We start from the raw sequence: 19,799 nt of genomic DNA, 5'->3' as shown, positions 1-19,799 counted from the left end.
AATACTAAAAAACAGCCAATAGTCAGGAGTAGCAAGATGCTTACTGGGATGTTTACAACCTTCTTTTCAGACTTTAATGTGCACATGATTTTACCAGAAAGATGGGTTTGTTTGGGAATAGCAGAGGAATTGCAATTTGGGACAAGCAAGCTATAGCAAAAGCCCTAGGCAAGTCCAGCAAGCAAAGGGGAGGAACATTACTTCACAGAAAAGAAGGGGGGAGTCGGGAGGGTTGTTTTGAAGGAAAATCCATTGGAGAAAAGCGAGAATTCAGGGTGGGGATGTTCTCATGCAGAGCTGCAAGGGTCCTCGATTTCTGTTTGGGGTCCAGCTGCTGTTCTTCCTGTGGGGTGTGCAGTTGGTGATTCTTCCTGTTGATGACCCCTTTCTCTTGGGGTCCCTAGTTGACCATCTTTCCTGTAATTGACCCGGGTGGTACTGCTGGGAGACCCTCCTGGCCTCCTGACTCCATTTAAACTGAGGTTTCCCTTCATTAATTCTCACTAAACCCTTTCTAAAACAGCACTGCTGTTGGCTTCATCACATTTCATCCTGAGAACGTGCTTCCTCTGTTTGATGAGCTTTCAGAGTTTCCATTTTTCACCATTGTAAATACTTTGAAGAACATTTTCCATGAGAATCTATCTGAGCTTGTAAGGTGACCTCCTGAGGTTGACTGCGCACACAGGAGGCATGGGGGCGGGGCCTCGGCGGGGGCGGGCCTGGGGGGGTCACAGCTGCAGTGTGGGGATGGGGCCTCAGGGGGCGCAGTTTCAGTGATGGCTTCAATGGGGGCGAGCTCATTGGGGGTGCAGTCTCGGTGGAGACTGGAGATGGGATGTTGGTTGGAGGCAGGGCCTCGGCGGGGTTGGGGCCGCAGGGTCCAGAACGCTGGGTTGGGTCCTTTGCTGCAGTGACGGGCTCAGAAAGCTGCCGCGATACCCCGGGTAACGTGTGTGCATCGTTTGAAGTCTGCTCGTGAAACAGACTTTAATGACATTATAAGGGGCGGTCCGTGTGTGAAAGGACATAGGAGCCTCCTGGATGCCCCTTGGGAATATCTTTTATCCCAGATAAAGAAAACATTTTACGATGGGAAATGACCGAGGAAACCTGGGTGCATCGGCCCCAGGCCCCTGCCGGGGAGCCGTCAGTGGGTGCTGGAGTGAGAAGATTTAGTGTCTGGGACCCTCTGGGAGGAGTCTGGCCCTGAGGGTTTTAGGTGAGATACTGCTCTGGCGGTGGTTCTGATCGTACTGCAGTGATGAAGTGGAAGCAGTTGCGCGGCAGTTCGCCTGCTCTGCCGGCCGTCCACGCCTCGTCTCATCGGACCTCACCAAGGCCCGTCGTACGGATGGGGTGACAGGTTCAGAGAGGCTGAGGGGCTTGCCCCGAGTCTCCCAAGTCCCCGAGCAGGAGCGGTGGAGGCAGAAGGGAGCGGGTGGCCTTGTGCTGTGATGCTCTGTGTGTCCATTTGGTCCAGCCTGGCTTATGAGGTGCACGTGACCTCTCTCCCTCCCTCACCTACTGTGCTCTCCTTTTCCCCATGGCATCTTCACCTTCTCACTTGCTCTATGATGTAGGTGTTCACTCTGTCTACTGTTTACTGTCTGTCTTCTCCACTAGGATGTAAGTTTCATGAGGGCGGGTCTTCTTTCTGATTTGTTCGCTGGCGTTCCCCAGAGTGTAGGATGGTACCTGGTGCTCAGAGCCACACCATGAATATTGATTAGGTGAATGAAACACAGCCCTACCTTACACTTGCTATTCCTTCAGTAAATGTACTTTGAGGGCCTACTGCATGCCAAGGTGTGGGGGGGATAAAATGGAGACCACATTTTCTTTTATGACTGTGAGGCCCAGCAGAGGAATATATTCATTCAATGAATAAGTTCCTGCTTGGTAGTTTGGAGGAGTGAATTCATGTCACTTAAATGACACCTTTGTCAAAGCATCCTGGGGTCGGGTGGTTCTTGGAGTCGCTCTCTTGTGAAAGGGAGCAGAGAAAGCAAAGGGTGCTTCTCACACCTTCTCCTTCTAGAGTCGTTTCTGCTGAAGAGAGGGGTGTAGGTGGAGAGTAAGTGGAAGTGACCTCAGAGGAGACCCTGTGGCCACCAGTGGAGGGCACAGCCTAGTGCTGCTGACCGCAAGACCCCCGCTGTCCAGAGCAGGGGTGAGTGGTGGTCACAGTGATGACTGCACCTCCTTCTGGGACGATAGTTTGGAAACAAAACCTTTTTTCAAGAAGACACCCAGGACCTTCAGACAGCTGCTGGGTATAGTTGAGACCACGTGGGCCTTTGTGTCTTTAAAACGGGCACTTAATGTCAGGCTGCACCCTCTGAAACGAAGCCTCAGCCAACGCCCAGGCTTACCACAGTGTGCTTTACACGCTTAGTTTTAAGGTGTCCGGTTTAGGCACCCGTTTGCAAGTACTCGTTGAGATGTTGCCTCCTTGGTTTTGCAGGTGACGGCAACTTCACCTTGGTACTGACATGAGGGAGGGGGGCCTGCATCTGGCTTCCAATCGTGTACTGTTGCAAATATAAGGAGTAAGGGCAAGGCTGGTGCAGATTCTGGGACCTGGGCCATGACTTCACACTCGTGTCTCCTCCTGAGATTCTGTGTTGTGACTGTCAGTGTCAACTTAATTAAAATTGTAGAGTTTTTTTTTTAAAAACTGGTCAACAGAAGTCTAACATTAATCCAATGAAGGTTTGAGTGCCTACCATATACCAGGGCCTGTGCTTCGCCAGAACAACCAGACCCTGCTCTCACAGGCTTGTGGTCCAGGGTGAGCTGTGGCAGTTTCCTGCCATCACTCATATGATAACTAAAAATTTGTGGCTTCTTGGTGTTTGGGAGTTGTCTTAGAAGTGACCCAGTTACTAAGCAGATTTTGACTGGTAAAGGCTCTTAATGCCTGGCTCCTGTGGCCTTGCCTGGTGAGTCTGATGACATCCCGTTGTGTCCCTGTGGGCACCTTACAAACCTGGAGCCAGGTGACTTAACCTTTCTCAAGTTCAGGGGCATCTGTGAGTCTGAGATACCTCCCCCACAGGACCAGGAGCATTCAGCGAAAGAATATTTTCAAAATATAGTAGGTGGGTGGAAACAGCACAGAGAGGATCAGTGTGGGGAGGGAATATAGATACAATTGTACCAACACGGGATATATTGCTTCACGTGCCTGAGATACTTTTGGAGGAAGGGCACAGACAACTGGTTGGTTCCTGTGGGGAGGCAGCTGCGTGGCCGAGAGACTCTTCGCTGAATACCCTTGGAATTTTGAACTGTGTGGTTCTGTCCCTATTCAAACCATGAAGAAAACATACCAAACTGTGTGTGATCCTAAGGTTCAAAAAAAAGCGTGCATGTTAGAGAAGCCTGGTAGAACATCCCCTCACACTGCAGAGGTGTCTGTCAGAGGTCCCTGCATGGGACTGGCCCAGGTGGGACTGAACAGCCCCAGAACAGGTAAGCTGTGGGCTCCAGGTGGCACCTGAAGCATCATGCCAGACACTAGACTTTGATTTTCTTCCTTTTTTTTTTTTTGTCTTGTCTAGCATGAAACTTGCTTGATTCTCCAGAATGGCACATGTGGTCAGCTCTTCTGACTGCTTCAGAGGCGAAGACTACCTTGATTTGTATGCAGAAGAGAGAAGGATGCTTTTTAGAAAAACAGCCGAGTATTTTAGAGAAATGACAGAGGAGGATAGAAATTCAGCGTTAGAAACCTTTGCCCTTCAAGTCCCATTCCCCTTTTTCGTGAAAACCAACCTGAAGGGGGAGGTGAGCTGGGGGATGGGGTGCGGTTTGAGTCAGACACTGGCAAGGAGTGACCATGAGCCTGTTGTTTCACCTCTCTGGGCTTCAGCTCCTGACCTCTGCAAAGTGGGTAATACATCTCTCTTGAGTGGCTCAAGATTAAAAACACTGTGTGTGCATCTCCTGCCCCAGGTAGCTCTTAGAAATACAGCCATGCGAGCCTTTAGTTCTCACCACCTCCCCCCAGTGGTGGAAATAGTGATGCGTTAGCCCCTCACCCACTTTGGGTCATTGAGGGACATCACAGGGTTCAGGCCCTATGTACCCTCCCTAGTTAGAGAGACAACAGTGCAAAAGGACCTGGATGAGAAGAAAGTACTGTTTTTAATTTCCCTCCTCTCTCCTGTGACCTGAGCCCAACAGGGTGGCAGCTGCCTCACCCAGACTCAGAAATGGTGCCGCAGCTTCTTTGGGGATGGTCTTGAGCCAGAGCTGCATCAGAATCATCAAAAACGTGCCGTTTTAGAGTTTTTAAGTAAAAAAGTAGCTGAATGAGTTTAAGATGAAACCTGGGGACCTTGTTTTCAGTTGTGAGAAGAATGAACTTTTTGGTTAGCTTGGAGCGCGGCAGCTTGTTGCTGCAGAGGGAGCACAGGACCAGAGTCAGGAAATGGGGTCTTATTTCCAGCCTAGAATCAAGTAGCTCTGTGGCCTCAGGCAAATCTCTCACCCTCTCTGAGCCCTTCAGGATAGTGCTTGGAAAGGCTCTTCCAATTGGGAAGCTTACGATTCAATTGTGGGCCTGAAAACAATCACCAGACTTGGGGCACACACCAAACAAGACTTTCATGCTCTGAATGAAATGATTTATTTAAGTGTATGGGTAAGTGTAGAGAGACCTCCTTAGGTATCAAAAAACCCAAAATTTTACATTTTTAATATTTTTAACTTGGAAAATAAGAAATAATCGTTGTAATGGTAATGAATTATCCTTGGAGTCACATGACATTGACTGATGAAAACAGATGTATATTGCCAGAGCCTTATGACTCCAGAAATATCATTCACATAAAGTTTTAGTTTCTGAGTTGGAGAATAGGGACTGAGGGCCTTTTGCAGTTTGGGGTCAGGGTGGAGACGGGTGTGTGAGGGAGGACAAGTTCTGCCGTGTTCGGAGAGCCTGCCCTCTGTCCTCCTTTCCAGTTCAACACCGTGGGACCAATTCCGACTGGAAGAGCTCGCCCTACCAGCTTGGACTGAGCCTTATATCCTGTTTCTCCTCTGCAAGACCCAGCAGTAATGGGGGGCCTTCCCTGAGCTCTCACATCTTCATCTTCTGCACTCCTGAGTGCTGACAGCAGGTGCTGGGACCCTTGGTCCCTTGGGGTTCCCTGTCTGCCTGGAGCAAAAGCAGAGCCTCCATTTGCACATGTCTGGTGCCACCCTTTGGGATTCCCATGTTTCTGAACGTGGCTTTCAATAAGCCTTCAATTGGCTATTTAAAAAAATTAGTCTTTGAGGTGGATTTTTTTTTAAATAGCTCTATAAGCTATAATTCACATGAAATAAAATTCACACTTTTAAAGTGTAAATTCAGTAGTTTTTAGTATATTCACAGAGTTGTGCATTCATTACTACTATCTAATTTTAGAACATTGTCTTCTCCCCAAAAATAAAGCCCATACCCATTAGCAGCCATCCTCAATTCCTTCCTACCCCTAGTCCCTGGCAGCCGCAAGTCTACTTTCTCTGTGAATTTGTCTATTCTGCACATTTCACATAAATAAAATCATCAGTATATGGTCTTTTGCGTCTAGGTCTTTCACTTAGCATAATCTTTTCAAGGTTCATCTTTCTTGTAGCATGTATCAGTACGTCATTCCTTTTTATGGCCGAATAGTATTCAACTATGAGGATATACAGTACCACATTTTGTTTATCCATCATCAGTTGATGGACATTTGGGGTGTTTTCACTCTTTGCCTATTGTGAATAATGCTACTATGAAGATTCATGTACAAATTCTTGTGTGGACATAGGTGTTCATTTCTCTTGGGGATATATATAGGAGTGAAATTTCTGGGCCATATGGTAACTCTACGTTCATCAATTTTAGGAGCTGCCAAATTGGTCACCAAGGCAGCTACACCATTTTACATTCCTGCCCAAAATGCATGAGAGTTCAGATCCCTCCACGTTCCTACCAACACATTGTCATCGTCTCTTTGATTATAGTTATCCTAGTGAGTGAAAAGGTGACTCATGGTTTGAACTTTCATTTTCCGAATGACTAATGATTTTGAGCATCTTTCATGTGTTTACTGGCCATTTGTGTATCTTTGGAGAAATGTCTATTCAAGTCCTTGGCCCATTTTTAATGGGATTGTTTGTCCTTTTATTGTTGAGTTTTAAGGGTTCTTTAGATATTTTTGGTACAAGTCCCTTATTATAGATAGGATTTACAGTATGTTGTCCCATTCTGCAGATTATCTTTTCACTTTCTTGATGGTGTCCTTTGAAGCACAAAGTTCTTAATTTTTATGAAGACCAGTTTATTTTTTTCTTTTGTTGCTATGCTTTTAGTATCAGATCAAAGAAATCATTGCCCATCCCAAGTAATGGAAATTTAGTCCTATGTATTCTTCTAAGAATTTTATAATTTTAGCTTTCACACTTAGGTCTATGATCCAAACTGAGTTAATTTTTGTGTGTGATATGAGTTAGGAGTCCAACCACATTGTTTTACCTGGGGGTATGAAGTTGCCCCAGCACCATTTGTTGAAAACACTATTCTTTTCCACCATCAAATTGTCTTGATAGACTTGTCAAAAATCAATAGATCACAAATGTAAGGGTGTTTTTTGTCTTTTTTTCTGGGCTCACAATTCTACTCTATTGATTATGTGTCTCTTTTTATGCCAGCACTACACTGTAAATTTTGAAATTGAGAAGTGTGAATTGTCAAACTCTGTTCTTCTTTCACAAGAATTTTGTATTTTTTGGGTCCCCTTGCATTTCCATATAAATTTTAGGAGCAGCTTGCCAATTACTGCAAAAAAGGCAGCTAGGATTTTGTTAGAGGTTGAATTAAATCTGTAATCAAGTTGGGAAGTATCACCATCTTAAAATATTGTTTTCCAATCCATGAACATTGAATGTCTTTTTTCTTTCTTTCTTTCTTTAGTGACTTAAGTAACTCTATCTGTTCCCTGAATATATCTGCTAGTAACTTTAAGGAAAATAGTTGGCAGCATGGAAACTCATTAGATAACTGTAGTTCACATGTTAGAAATCAAGAGCGAGTTGACCAATATTCCAGATAGTCTTACTTCATGAATGAAAGGGTGTTTTGTTTTGTCCTATTTAGATGTCCATACATGCACTCGTACTATTTAGGTCTTTTTAAATTTTTCAACAATATTCTGTAGACTGTAGTTTTTAGCATAGAAGTCTTTCACTTCTTTTGTTATATTTATTCCTAGATATTTTTATCCTTTTTGATGCTATTATAACTGGAATTTTTGAAATTTCATTTTCAGATTGTTCATTGTTAGTGTACAGAAATACAATTTATTTTGGTGTGTTGATACTATATCCTGCAACCATGCGAAACTCATCTATTAGTTCTAAGAATTATTTTTTCTGGATTTCATAGGATTTTCTATATTCAAGTGCATATCGTACGCAAATAGATATATTTTAAATTCTTCCTTTCCAATCTGGATACCTTTTATTTTCTTCCCTGTCTTGGGTAGAACCTCTAGTACCATGTTAAGTAGAAGATGTGAAAGTGGAAATTCGTGTCTTGTTCCTGATCTCAGGGTGAAATCATTGTCTTTAATCGTTAAGTATGATGGTAGCTGTGAGTTTTCATAGATGCTGTCTGTCAGAGTAAGAAAGTTCCCTTCCATTCCTAGCTCGTTGAATGTTTTACATCATGAAAAGATGTTGTATTTTGTCAAGTGCTCTTTCTTCATCTATAGAGATGATCATGTGGCTTTTAGCCTTTATTAATATTATATATTACATTCATTGATTTTTCACATGTTAAACCAACTTTGCGTTCTTGTGATGAATCTCACCGGTCGTAGTGTATAGTCCTTTTTGTATGTTGCTGGATGTGGTTTTCTAGGATTTTCTTGAGGATTTTTATGTCTCTATTCATAATGGATATTGGTTTGTAGTTTTCTTTTCCTGTGATGTCTTTTTCTGGCTTTGGTATCAGGGTAATACTGGCTTTATAGGATAAGTTGGCAAATTTTCCTTCCTCTTTTACTTTTTAGAAGATTTGTGAAGGATTGATATTACTTTTGTAAATGTTTACTAGAATTCACCAGTGAAGCCATCTGAGCCTGAGCTTTTCTTTGTGGGAAGTTGCAAAATTACTAACTCACTGTGTTTACTTGTTATAAGTTTATTCGGATTTTCTATTTCTTCTTGAGTCAGTTTTGGTAGTCTGTGTCTTTCTAGGAACTTGTCCATTTCATCTAGATTATCCAATTTGTTGACGTACAGGTATTAGTAATATTCCCTTATAATGTTTTTTCAAAATAAAGTTTTTGTTTTAGAACAGTTTTAGATTTACAGAAAAATTGCAAAGGTAGTATAGAGAGTTCCCATATATACTACACGCAGTTTTCTCTGTTAACATCTAATATTAACATAGTATATTTGTTATAATTAATCTGCAAATGTTGATACATTATTATTAAATGAAGTCCATACTTTATTCAGATTTCCTAAGTTTTTACCTAATGTCCTTTTTAACTTTATGTTCTAAAATCTTGTCCAGGATACCACTTACATTTAGTTGTGATATCTCCTTAGGCTCCTCTTGGCTGTGACAGTTTCTCAGAATGTACTTGTTTTCCATGACTGCTATGAATTGAATGTTTGTGTGTTCTGCCCCCCCCCCCCAAATTCATAGGTTGAAGCCCTAATTCCCAGTGTGATGGTATTTGGAGATGAGGCCGTTGGCAGTTAATTAGGGTTATATTAGACCATGAGAGTAGGGTCCTCATGATGGAATGAAAGCCCTTATACAAAGAGAAAGACACAAGAGCTCTCTCTTCGCTATTCACTGTTCGCTGTTCACTGTGAGGATACAGAGAGAAGGCAGCCACCAGCAAACCAGAAGAGAGCTCTCACCAAACATCGAGTCTGCTGGCGCCTTGATCTTGAATCCCAGCCTCCATAACTGTGAGAAATAAATGTTGTTTAAACCACCCAGTCTGTGGTATTTTGTTATAGCAGCCCAAGCAGACTAAGACAGTGACCTGAACAGTGTTGAGGAGAATTGATCAAGTATTTTGTAGGATATGCTTTGATTGGGATTTTTCTGTTGTGTTAGACTGGGATTATGGGTTTTTGGGAGGAAGACTACAGAGGTAAAGTGCCATTTACATCACATCGTGTCAAGAGTACATACTATCAACACAGCTTATCAACTATTGATGTTGATCTTGATCACCTAGCAGAGAATGTTTGCCACATTTCTCCACTTAAAGTTGCTCTTTCTCTCACTTTCCATACTGTGCCCTTGGGAATGAACTCAGTGTGTGCAGCCGACACTTAAGGAGTCAGGTTCCACCTCCTTGGATGTGGTATATCTCCATAAATTATTTGGTGTTCTTCTGCATGGGAGATTTGTGTATTCTTCCCCCTTTATTTATTCAGCCATTTATTATGTCATAATGGACTCAGGGACATTATTTTATATGTTGAGTTATAATCCAATACTTTATTTTGTTGCTCATATCATTCCAGCTTTGGCAATTGGGAGCTTATCAGGTGATTCCTCTTTCCCTTTGACAGACCCCTATGATTATGGGTTTTGTTTTCATTTTTAGTGCTTCCTTCCTTTCTGATATTATAAAATGCCCCAGGCTCATCTTTGTATTTTGTGCACCAGTCCTAGAATCATTCATTTCTTCAAGGAGCTCCTTGGGTGCTAGGTAGGATTGTTACTACTGGGATCTTATGATTCTTCTTAATTCCTTACGCTCAATAGTGCTGTCCCCTCTTTCATTCCTGATTTTATTAGTTTGAATCTTCTTTTTCCTTTGTCAATCTACCCAAAAATTTGTTTTTTTATTGGTCTTTGATCTTTTCAAAGAACCATTTTTTTGTTATTTTCTGTATTTTTTCTATTCTCTATTCCATTTATTCTATTCTAATCTTGATCATTTCCTACTTTCTGCTTGCGTTGGGTTAAGTTTGCTCTTCTTTTCTAGTTACTGATGGTGGAAGTATAGATTATTGTTTTGAGATCTTCTTTTTAAATATAGGTGTTTATAGCTATAAATTTCTTCTAAGCACTGCTTTAGCTGAATCTCATAAACTTTGGTATGGTGTGCTTTCATTTTCATTAATCTCTCTTTATTTCCTAATTTCCCTTGTGATTTCTTTAACCCATTGGTTATTTAGGAAAGTGTTGTTTAATTTCCATGTATTTGTGAATTTCCCAAATTTCCTTCTGTTATTGATTTCTAATTTAATTCCATTGTGGTTGGAAGACATATTTTGTATGATTTCAGTCCTTTTAAATTTATTGAGACATGTTTTAGGGCCTAAACTGTACTCTGCCCTGGAGAATGTTCCATGTATACTTGAGAAGAATATGTATTCCACAGTTGGGTGACATGTTGTATAGATGTCTCTTAGGTCTAGTTGATTTATGATGTTGTTCATCTTTATTTTCTTGTTGATCTTCTGCCTAGTTCTCTTCATTATTGAAAGTGGGATATTGAAGTTTCCAACATTTATTGTTGAATTGTTTATTCTTTCAAGTTTGTCAGTTTTTGCTTCATCTGTTTGGGGCTTCTCTTGTTAGATGCATATATGTTTATAATTGTTATGTCTTCCTGATGGAATGACACTTTTGTCATTGTAAAGTGTTTCTTTGTCTCTAGTAACAGTTGTTGTCTTAAAGTCTGTTTTGTCTGTTGTTAGTATAACCACTTAAGCACTCTTTTGGATATTGTTTGCATGGTATATTTTTTTCCATCCTCTTTCTTTCAACCTTTTTTCCCCTTGAATTTAAAGCATGTTTCCTAGGCACCATGTAGTTGGATAACGGTTCTTTTTTAAATTCATTTTTCCAATCTCTATCTTTTGATTGGAGTGTTTAATCTGTTTACATTTAATGTAATTACTAATGAGATAGGATTTGCACCTGTCATTTCCCTGTATATTTTCTATACGTCTTATGTCTTTTATTCTTCCTTTTTCCCTCTATTACTGCTTTCCTTTGTGTTAACTAGATATCCTTTAGAGTACTGTTTTCATTTTTTGTTGTTTCTGTTACTCTGTTTTTTCTGAATTGTTTTCTTAGTGATTTCCTGGGGGTTACAATTAACACCTTAATTTTAAAAAAAATCTACTTCAGATTAATACCAACTTAATTTCAATAATATACAAAAACTTTGCTCCAGTGTATCTCTGTTCCCACCTGTCTCCTTCTGGTATTATTTTCATACAAACTACATTTTTATATTACTTTATCAAACACTTTTATAATTATTGCTTTCTGCAGTTGTCTTTTAATCAGAGAGAAGAAATAAGTTACAGGCAAACAAAAATACACTTATACTGTCTCATATAGAATTCTGTGCAGTCAGCCCTCAATGGAACCAATCCATGAAGTATGGGTTCCAGGACCTGCTGTGGATAACAAAATTCATGGATGCTCAAGGCCCTTATATAAAATGGTGTAGTATTTGCATATAACCTATGCATATCCTCCCATATGCTTTAAATCATCTCTAGATTAGTTATAATACCTAATACAATGTAAATGCTATGTAAATAGTTATACTGCATGGTTTAGGGAATAATGATAAGAAAAAGATCTGTACATGTTCAGTACAGACACAACCATCATAGGCCTTTTGATCTGCAGTTGGTTGAATCCATAGCTACAGAATTTGTGGATACACAGGGCCAACTGTAATTACTTTAAATAGTGCTCTTTGTGTCTTCCTGTGGATTCAAGTTAATGTGTAGTGTGTTTTATTTCAGCCTGAAGGATGGCTTTAGTATTTCTTGTAAGGTCTACTAGTGACAAATTCTCCCAGTTCTTTTATTTGTTTGGGAATGTCTCGTTTCTCTCATTTTTGTTAGATGGTTTTGCTGGGTATAGAATTCTTGGTTGATATTCTCCCCCGCCCCCCCCAACATACACACAACTTGGAACATGACATTCCTCAGCATTTCTTTTTTTTCTCTTCTTTTAATTGATGTAAAATGTACATAACACAAAATTTGCTATCTTAACTATTTTTTAAGTGTCAAGTTCAGTGGTGTTAATTATATTGTATATAATGTATATTAATTATACATCCACATTGTTGTGCAGCCGTCACCACCATCTATCTCCCTAACTCTTTTCATTTTGTAAAACTGAAACTCTCTATCTGTTAAACAATAGCTTCCCATTCCCTCCTCCCCCTAGTCCCTGGCAACCACCATTCTGCTTTCTGTCTCTATGATTTTGACGACTCTAAGTACTTCATATAAGTGGAATCATACAGTATTTGCCTTTCTGTGGCTGGCTCATTTCACTCAGCATAATGTCCTTTAGGTTCATCCATGTTGTAGCAGGTGCCAGAATTTCCCTCCTGTTTAAGGTTGAATGCTTGTATGTGTGGCCATTGTATGGAGGGACTGCACTTGCTTATCCACTCTACCATCAATGGACCTTTGGGTTTCTTCCACATTTTAGCTGTTGTGAATAATGCTCCTATGAATATGAATGTACAGATATCTCTTTGAGACCCTGCTTTCAGTTCTTTTGAGTGTATACTCAGAAGTGGAATTGCTGAGGCATATGATAATTATGTTTAATTTTTGAGGGAACTCCATGCTATTTTCTACAGTGGATGTACCATTTTACATTTCCATCAAGACTGCACAAGGGTTCCACTTTCTCCATATCCTCGCCAACACTTATTTTCTGTTTTATTTTTTTGTTTGTTTGTTTTATGGTAGCTATCCTAACATGTGAATCCCCAGCATTTCTTTTTATTGTGTTTGTCCAGTTCTTGTTTGCCCCAGCTGGTACCTTGCCTCAGGTGTTTTCATAGCATTTTCTACACCATAAGGCAGTAGTCTTCAAATAGTACAAACCCCCTAAAAGAATTTTGAGAATTAACCTCTATACAGGGGATAATATGTTTTGAAGTTGGCATCTAAGTTTTCTCATAATAAATATAGTTACAAAGGTTATAATTTCCAGCATGTTGTAAAAGTTTCATTTAAAAATAAAACTTTTATCATATGATCTTTAATCATTAAACAGTTGCTACTGATTGTTCTTAACAAATCCCCTGAGGAAAGGGCTTTTACCACTGAGTGAGCTCTGACTCAGGTCAAATAAAGACAAAGGCTATGAGTAGGGCTTTTCCAGGGAGCTATGAGACAGGTTCAATAACGACAGTTCTGCGGGTGTGGGGCTTTCGGGTGAGTGCCAGACTGGTTCTGCCCCCTCTAAGGCTATTAGGCTGCTCATTTTCAAAGCTGAAGAGAGAGGGATAGGAAGTTAAAACACAACGCTTGCTATTCTGAGATTCGGCTGTTTTTCTGGAAAAAACACTCCTTGGATTGTTGCAAGCCTTTGGTTAATTTCCAGAATTCTCAGAAAGTTGGTTTTGACCATTTTCACCAATGTTCTCATTGCTTTTATGGAGGAGAAGATTTTTGCAGATCGTTCCTCCACTGTTCCTGAAGTGCTTCAGGATTGACTCTTAAAACAGCAGATACCCTGTGCTTCCCAAGCTCTTAGCCATCTTGGGTTTCCACTGCCCCTTGTCTCCTTGCTTCTTGACCAAGGAGAAGCTTCTTGCTCCTTGACCAAGAACTTGATTAGTAACATAGTTTACTCAATAGCATGTTACTTTGTAGCAACTGAGTGCTAGGTATCACTCATTCAGCAAACACCTGTCAGACCTAGGCCTTCTTGAATGGAAACAGACTCAAAACCATGGCGAAAAATTAGATAGGTAGGTAGGTAGACAGATAGATAGATAGATTTATATAGATAGGTAGACATAGATCTTTGTTTCCTAATTATAGTTTAGTGACCATGTTATTATTATTTGTTTAATATTTTTAAAGGGAATAAAATTTCATTTAGAAGCTCAGTCACTTTGTTTATTGGCCTCTTTATTTTGTATTTGAGATAATTTTTTAAAATTTTAAGAGGTGAACTCCCCCTCCCCCCCTTTTTACTATCCTGTTGTAGGAATAATAGTTGGGGTCAGCTATATTATCAAAATAACAATGGAATGACAGTTTATTTATTTGCAAACTTTGGGAAATGAGTTGTACATCTGTGAATTTCCCCATAATGAATGATCTTACTTGAAAAAAACACTTGATTCTTTCCCTTTATTTACTAGATTTCAGAATAGTGGGTTGGTTCCCTAGCATCCTCCAAGAAGTGAAAAAATAAATTTTTGCTTATTGTTATAAACAAGTGTTTTTATACGTATTGGATGTGTTCCAATCCGTAGCAGTTATTATTCTTAGTTTCTTAGTGATGATTAAATGTGCACATGGTCCCAACTTCAGCTGTGGGGAGATTATTCAGGCTGGTTCCTGAATCCTTTTGTTATGACCCTGATAGTCTGTGATAACTCCTTGCTTCCTAGAAGGATGAGATTCACAGGTTTATGTGAATTTCTTGCCCCATATCTAGAATTAGCCATTTCAACAAGGAGGCCTGGGTCCTTTTTTTTTTTTTTTTGAGTTGTTAAAATACACATAACATAAAATTTACCATCGTAGACATTTTAAGTGTGCAGTTCAGTGATATTAAATGCATTCACATTGTTGTGCAGCCATCACCATCCATCCCCATAACTCTTTATTTTGTAAAACTGAAACGTCCCCCATTAAACAATAACTACCCATCTCCTCTCTCCCAGCACCTGGTAGCCACCATCCTGCTTTCTGTCTCTATGATTTTGTTGACTCTAAGTACCTCATATAAGTGGAGTCATACACTATTTGTCTTTTTGTGACTGGCTGATTTCACTCAGGATGATGTCCTCCAAGTTCATCATGTTATGGCATGTGTCAGAATTTCCTTCCTTTTTAAGGCTGAAGAACGTTCCACTGTATATATAACTTTCCATTGTATATGTATACCTCATTTTGCTTAGGAGTTCTCCATGTTATTCTGAATAGTAATCCCTTTTTACAGCCTTTTTACTCTATGGATAGTGTCTTTTGATGCACAAAATTTAATTTTCATGAAGTTTAATGTCTATTTTTTCTTTGGTTACCTGTGCCTTTGATGTCATACCCAAGAAATCATTCCCAAACACAATGTCCTGAAGCTTTTGCCCTATGTTTTTGTCTAAGAATTTTATAGTTTTAGGTCTTACATTTAAGTCATGGACCCATTTTAAGTTAGTTTTTGTAATGGTGTTAGGTAAGGGTCCAACTTCATTATGATAAAAGCATTTTATTTTAAAAAACATGTTGGCATGGAGCGCTAATTTTATATTTTTACTTACCTATTATGTCAGATTAAACAGATTAAACAGGTTAAATGAATGAAGGCACAATTCATTGTCGTATAATTCTTAGTATACTTACCAGAAATTGAAAAAGTGAATGGCTCCAATGACTGGACAAAAAGTCTTGCAAGTCAAGTGGTTTCTAGTTCTTTGCTCTCAACAAAATTGAAAGTTGTATTAATTGAATTGTCAGCTAATAGATTATTAACAATAATTTTGATTATAGACCACTCTGCAATTGTTTATTTTTGGCACGTGACTTGGTGAGAGTCGTAGAACTGAGCATCTGGCCTTGAGATCCTTCTCTCCATCTGCTCGTTTGTGTGAAAGAGCTAAGTGTGGACATCCACAGCAATGAGAAACAGCAGAAGAATCCATGCTACCCTTACCTCATTCAGCAATAAACACTTTTCATTAAATGAAGGATTTTTTTAAATGTTTACTTTGGATGGCTAATAATTATTTATCAAATTTTATAACTATGTTTCAGTCATGATTTAATCATTGTAATGACTCAGTATGGAAACTTTTTGACCGTAAAAATCTTTTCATTTCATATTACTTTATTTATAATTGTGGTAAAATACACATGCATCAAATTTACCATCTTAGCCATTTTTTGAGTATACAGTTTAGTAGTGGTAATTACACAACCAGTGTTGTGCATCCAATCCAGAACTCTTTCCATCTTGGCAAAACTAAAATTCTATACCCATTAGACAACTTAGAAATATTTTTCACAAATAGAGCCTTATGGCCATATGAAAAAAAATGCTTAACTTCAATTTATCTATCTATTTTTGTTGCAGAGAAGAGTGATAGGGTAATCAGGCATAAATTATTAAGACGAAATATTAGGATTAAATTCTCTTGGGCAGTGTAATGGAAACAAGAGATCAAAGAGAAAAAGGAACCTTGTAGCATTTCTGATGGTTATGAAGGAGCTTGTTCATTCTATTTTAAAATGCACCATGGTGGTATGAAATCTCTATGGCATTTAGATTTCATTGGCTATATTTAAAAGATCATATGATAAAATATTTTTAAATGAAATATTTATAGCATGCTGGAAATTATATCCTTTGTGACTATTTATTTTTATTATGAAAAATTTAGATGCCAACTTAAAAATATATTATCCTTTCCTTAGTGGTAGTTTTCCAAAATTCTTTAGGGAGTATGTGATGTTTGAAGACCACTATTAGGGCGTAGGGATCCCAATGAAAATGCCTGAACCAGCACTAAAGGTCACCTCCTAATATGCTCAGTGACTGTCATGGGTATTTGTCGCCATGGCAGGGCTAACAGCAAGGGACTGTGGAGCTTCAGTCATTCACCTACTGTCCCACTCTCAGACCAGTGGAACACCTGTTCTGGGAGGTCATCTCACTCTAAACCAGTTGCTGACTGCAAACAAAGCTCGATACTTACTAAGGAAAGTTTTAAGAAGAACTTGCGTTGCTGGCCTGGGTTAGCAGGCAAGTTGGACAAATGCATCAAAAGTCCACCTTTCCCTCCCAGAACCCTGACGACAGCTGTAATCCCTTTAGAAGGGACTCAGATCCACAGAATGAAAGGCAACTCACAGAATGGGAGAAAATGTTTGCAAATCATATATCTGATGAGGGATTATATATATCAGATAAGGATAATAAGCCAGTCACAAAAACACAAAACTTTCTGACTCCACTTATATGAGGTACTTAGAGTCATCAAATCACGGAGACAGAGAGTAGGAGGGTGGGTACCAGAGGCTGGGGGAGTGGGGGTGGGGGTTATTGTTTAATGGGGACAGAGTTTTGGTTTTACAAGATAAAAAAGAGTTATAGCAGATGGATGGCGATGATGACCACACAACAATTGGAATGTGCTTAATGCCACTGAACTGGACACTTAAGAATGGTTAAGATGCAAACTTTACGTTACGTGTGTTTTGCCGCAATAAAAAATAATTGGAAAAAATGCTTCTGTGTCACATTTCACATTTCTTCTTGCCAAACTTGGGAGTTCATTCAACATGTGAAGGGTGTTCACCATGTAGCTGGGCTGACGAAGCCAGCCTCATTGTCAAAAACAAATCGGACTTGCTTTCTGTCAGAAAAAGTCTGAATTCATTTTCATCTCAAATTAACATGTTAAGATGTATTTTGAGGAAAATTATTAAAAGAGCTGAGAATCAAATTGAGATGCATCTTGGATTAATTACCAAATGTAGTTACGACTAAAATGCCGTGGAACTAACTTCTTTGACGCATGCTGCTTCTCATTACTTAAATGGTAGAATGTGGCATAAGTCTGGAAGGAGGGAGAGGAATGAGTGATGGCTCATGTTGCTTAGATGACAGTGAGTGTGTTGTGGCCAGTTTGGGGGAATATCCAACTAGGAATTATATAGAAAAGTCAGAAATACTCTTATTAGTTTCATTAGGCATGGTTAAACTCTAGGTATTTAATGAAAAAAACTCATATACAGTGGTCCCCCCTTGTCTGCAGTTTTACTTTCCAAGGTTTCAGTTACCTGCACTCAACCACAGTCCACAAACATTAAATAGAAAGTTCCAGAAATAAGCAGTTCATAAGTTTAAATTGCACACTGTTCTGAGTAGTGTGATGAAATCTCACGCTGTCCTGCTCCATCCTGTCCGGGCTGTGAATTGTCCCTTTGTCCAGCGGATCCACACCCGCTCCTGCCCATCAGTCACTTAGTAGCCCTCTGGGTTATCAGAACAAGGTATTGCAGTGCTTGTGTTCAAGTCACCTTTATTTTAGTTACTAATGACCCCAAAGCACAGGAGAAGTCGTGCTGGCAATTCAGATATGCCGGAGACAAATTATTCTTGTTAATGTCTTTCTGTGCCTAATTTATAAATTAAGTTTTAACATAGGTATGTGTGTGTAGGAGGAAACCATAGTATATATAGGATTCAATACTATCCTCGGTCTCAGGCATCCACTGGAGGTCTTGGAACGTATGCCCTGAGGATAAGGGTTAGGGTTACGGTTGCTCTGGAAGTCAGCATGTATTAGGTGCATGAGATGGGAAAGAGGGTGATTGACTCTCATTGAAATAAGCAGTTCGTTATGTGACTGGATAACTGGATCTGAAAGGAATCACATTAGACTTAGGCTGTAGCCTTGATTTCTTGTTTTGAAAAGTTTTGTAGCCCCAGGATGTAGCCCTGTGTTGGGAGAATCTACACTGCTGCAGTGGGCCAGCTGAGGGTGCGTGCTTGGAATACATACTGAGAAAAAAATAATGCTTATCTTTAAACAATGGGGGAGGGATTTTTAGGTTTGCTCTGCTCTGCTTGCACAGGCCCCACCCCCAAGGGAGGCCCCTCTCACCACAGCAGGGGAGGAGGAGAGCCTTCCTGCCCCTACTGGGGCACCCTGAGCTCACAGCCCCCTTCCCTCAGCCTGTATGTGGGAAGCAGGCTTTGGGAGTCTGATTAGTCATCAAAGGTGGCTTTTCCCGGCCACTATTTTGGATTGACCCGCTGTTGGGCACCTTGAAGTTTTTATTCCTGGGGGGATGCGGGATGGCTAAGGGGCTTGCTTTTGTTTGCTTTTAAAAGGGAAATAGGAGCAGGCTCAGTTCTCAGAGATCTGGAAGTTGACGTCTGGAGACTGATTCCCTTAAAACCAGTGGCTTTGTGTGTGTGGTCCCCAGACCAACGGCATCAGCTTCTCCTGGGAACTTGTTAAAAATGCAGGTTCTTGGGCTGCACTCCAGATGAGCCAATCCCAGAACTCTGGGCCCAGGTGGTTCTGCTGCCTGCCCACATTTGAGAACCAGGCAGACCCATATGCTTTGAGCAGATTTGCTCTTGACTAGCTGACGTGACGTCTAGATGATGTAATGACTAGTTTTGTGTAAACATGAGACATTTCGTTTTTGTGTATGTTGGAACCACTATAGTTAGTTTTCAGTTAGATTGAAGAGCACAGAATCTGTCCTGCCTGATGAGTGAAGGCCCCCATTCCAAGCGAGGGACAATAGAGTGTCCTAAACCGGAACCCTGAGGCCAAACAAACAGGTGGTGTCCTTGGATCCCTGGACAATTGAGCCCATGGGAGGTGACCTAGGGTCCTCTCCTGGCGGGTGGCCTGGAGCTGTGCAGGCCACTCCGTGGGCAACTGAACCAGGGCCAGGGGCTGCTGGGAAACAAGTGGGCCCTGGGCGTTTCCCAAAGCAGCAAGAGGGAAGGCTGTTTTTTTTTTTTTTGAAAAGAGGCCTGCTCTGTCTTTTTGGCCAGAAGCAGGACCTGTGCTCCTATCTCAGATTTGCGAAGCATCGTTTTTACCCCGATTCCTTCCTTCTTTCAATTTTGCTTCCACTTCTCATCGTTTTGAAGTGCAGGCTTTTTGTCTTTTTAAAATGCAAATCATATCAAGTCACTTCCTTACTTAAAATTAAGATTGTTACAGGACTTTCCGTTGCCGTTAGGAAAAAGTCCAGAAGTTTCAGCTGGCCCTCACTTCCCTCCTGCCTTGGTGTTGTGCAGATGC

At 40.4% G+C, this 19,799-nt stretch overlaps 1 protein-coding gene across 1 annotated transcript in view; it reads left to right on the top strand.

Annotated features, from left to right (window-relative positions):
- PARD6G (par-6 family cell polarity regulator gamma) overlaps positions 1 to 19,799 on the top strand; it is a 96,617-nt gene that overhangs the window by 12,814 nt on the left and 64,004 nt on the right. The window lies entirely within an intron of this gene.

Source organism: Equus caballus, chromosome 8, assembly GCF_041296265.1.
Source record: "Equus caballus isolate H_3958 breed thoroughbred chromosome 8, TB-T2T, whole genome shotgun sequence".
NCBI lineage: Eukaryota > Metazoa > Chordata > Mammalia > Perissodactyla > Equidae > Equus > Equus caballus.
This window is presented reverse-complemented; position numbering and strand designations above follow the sequence as displayed.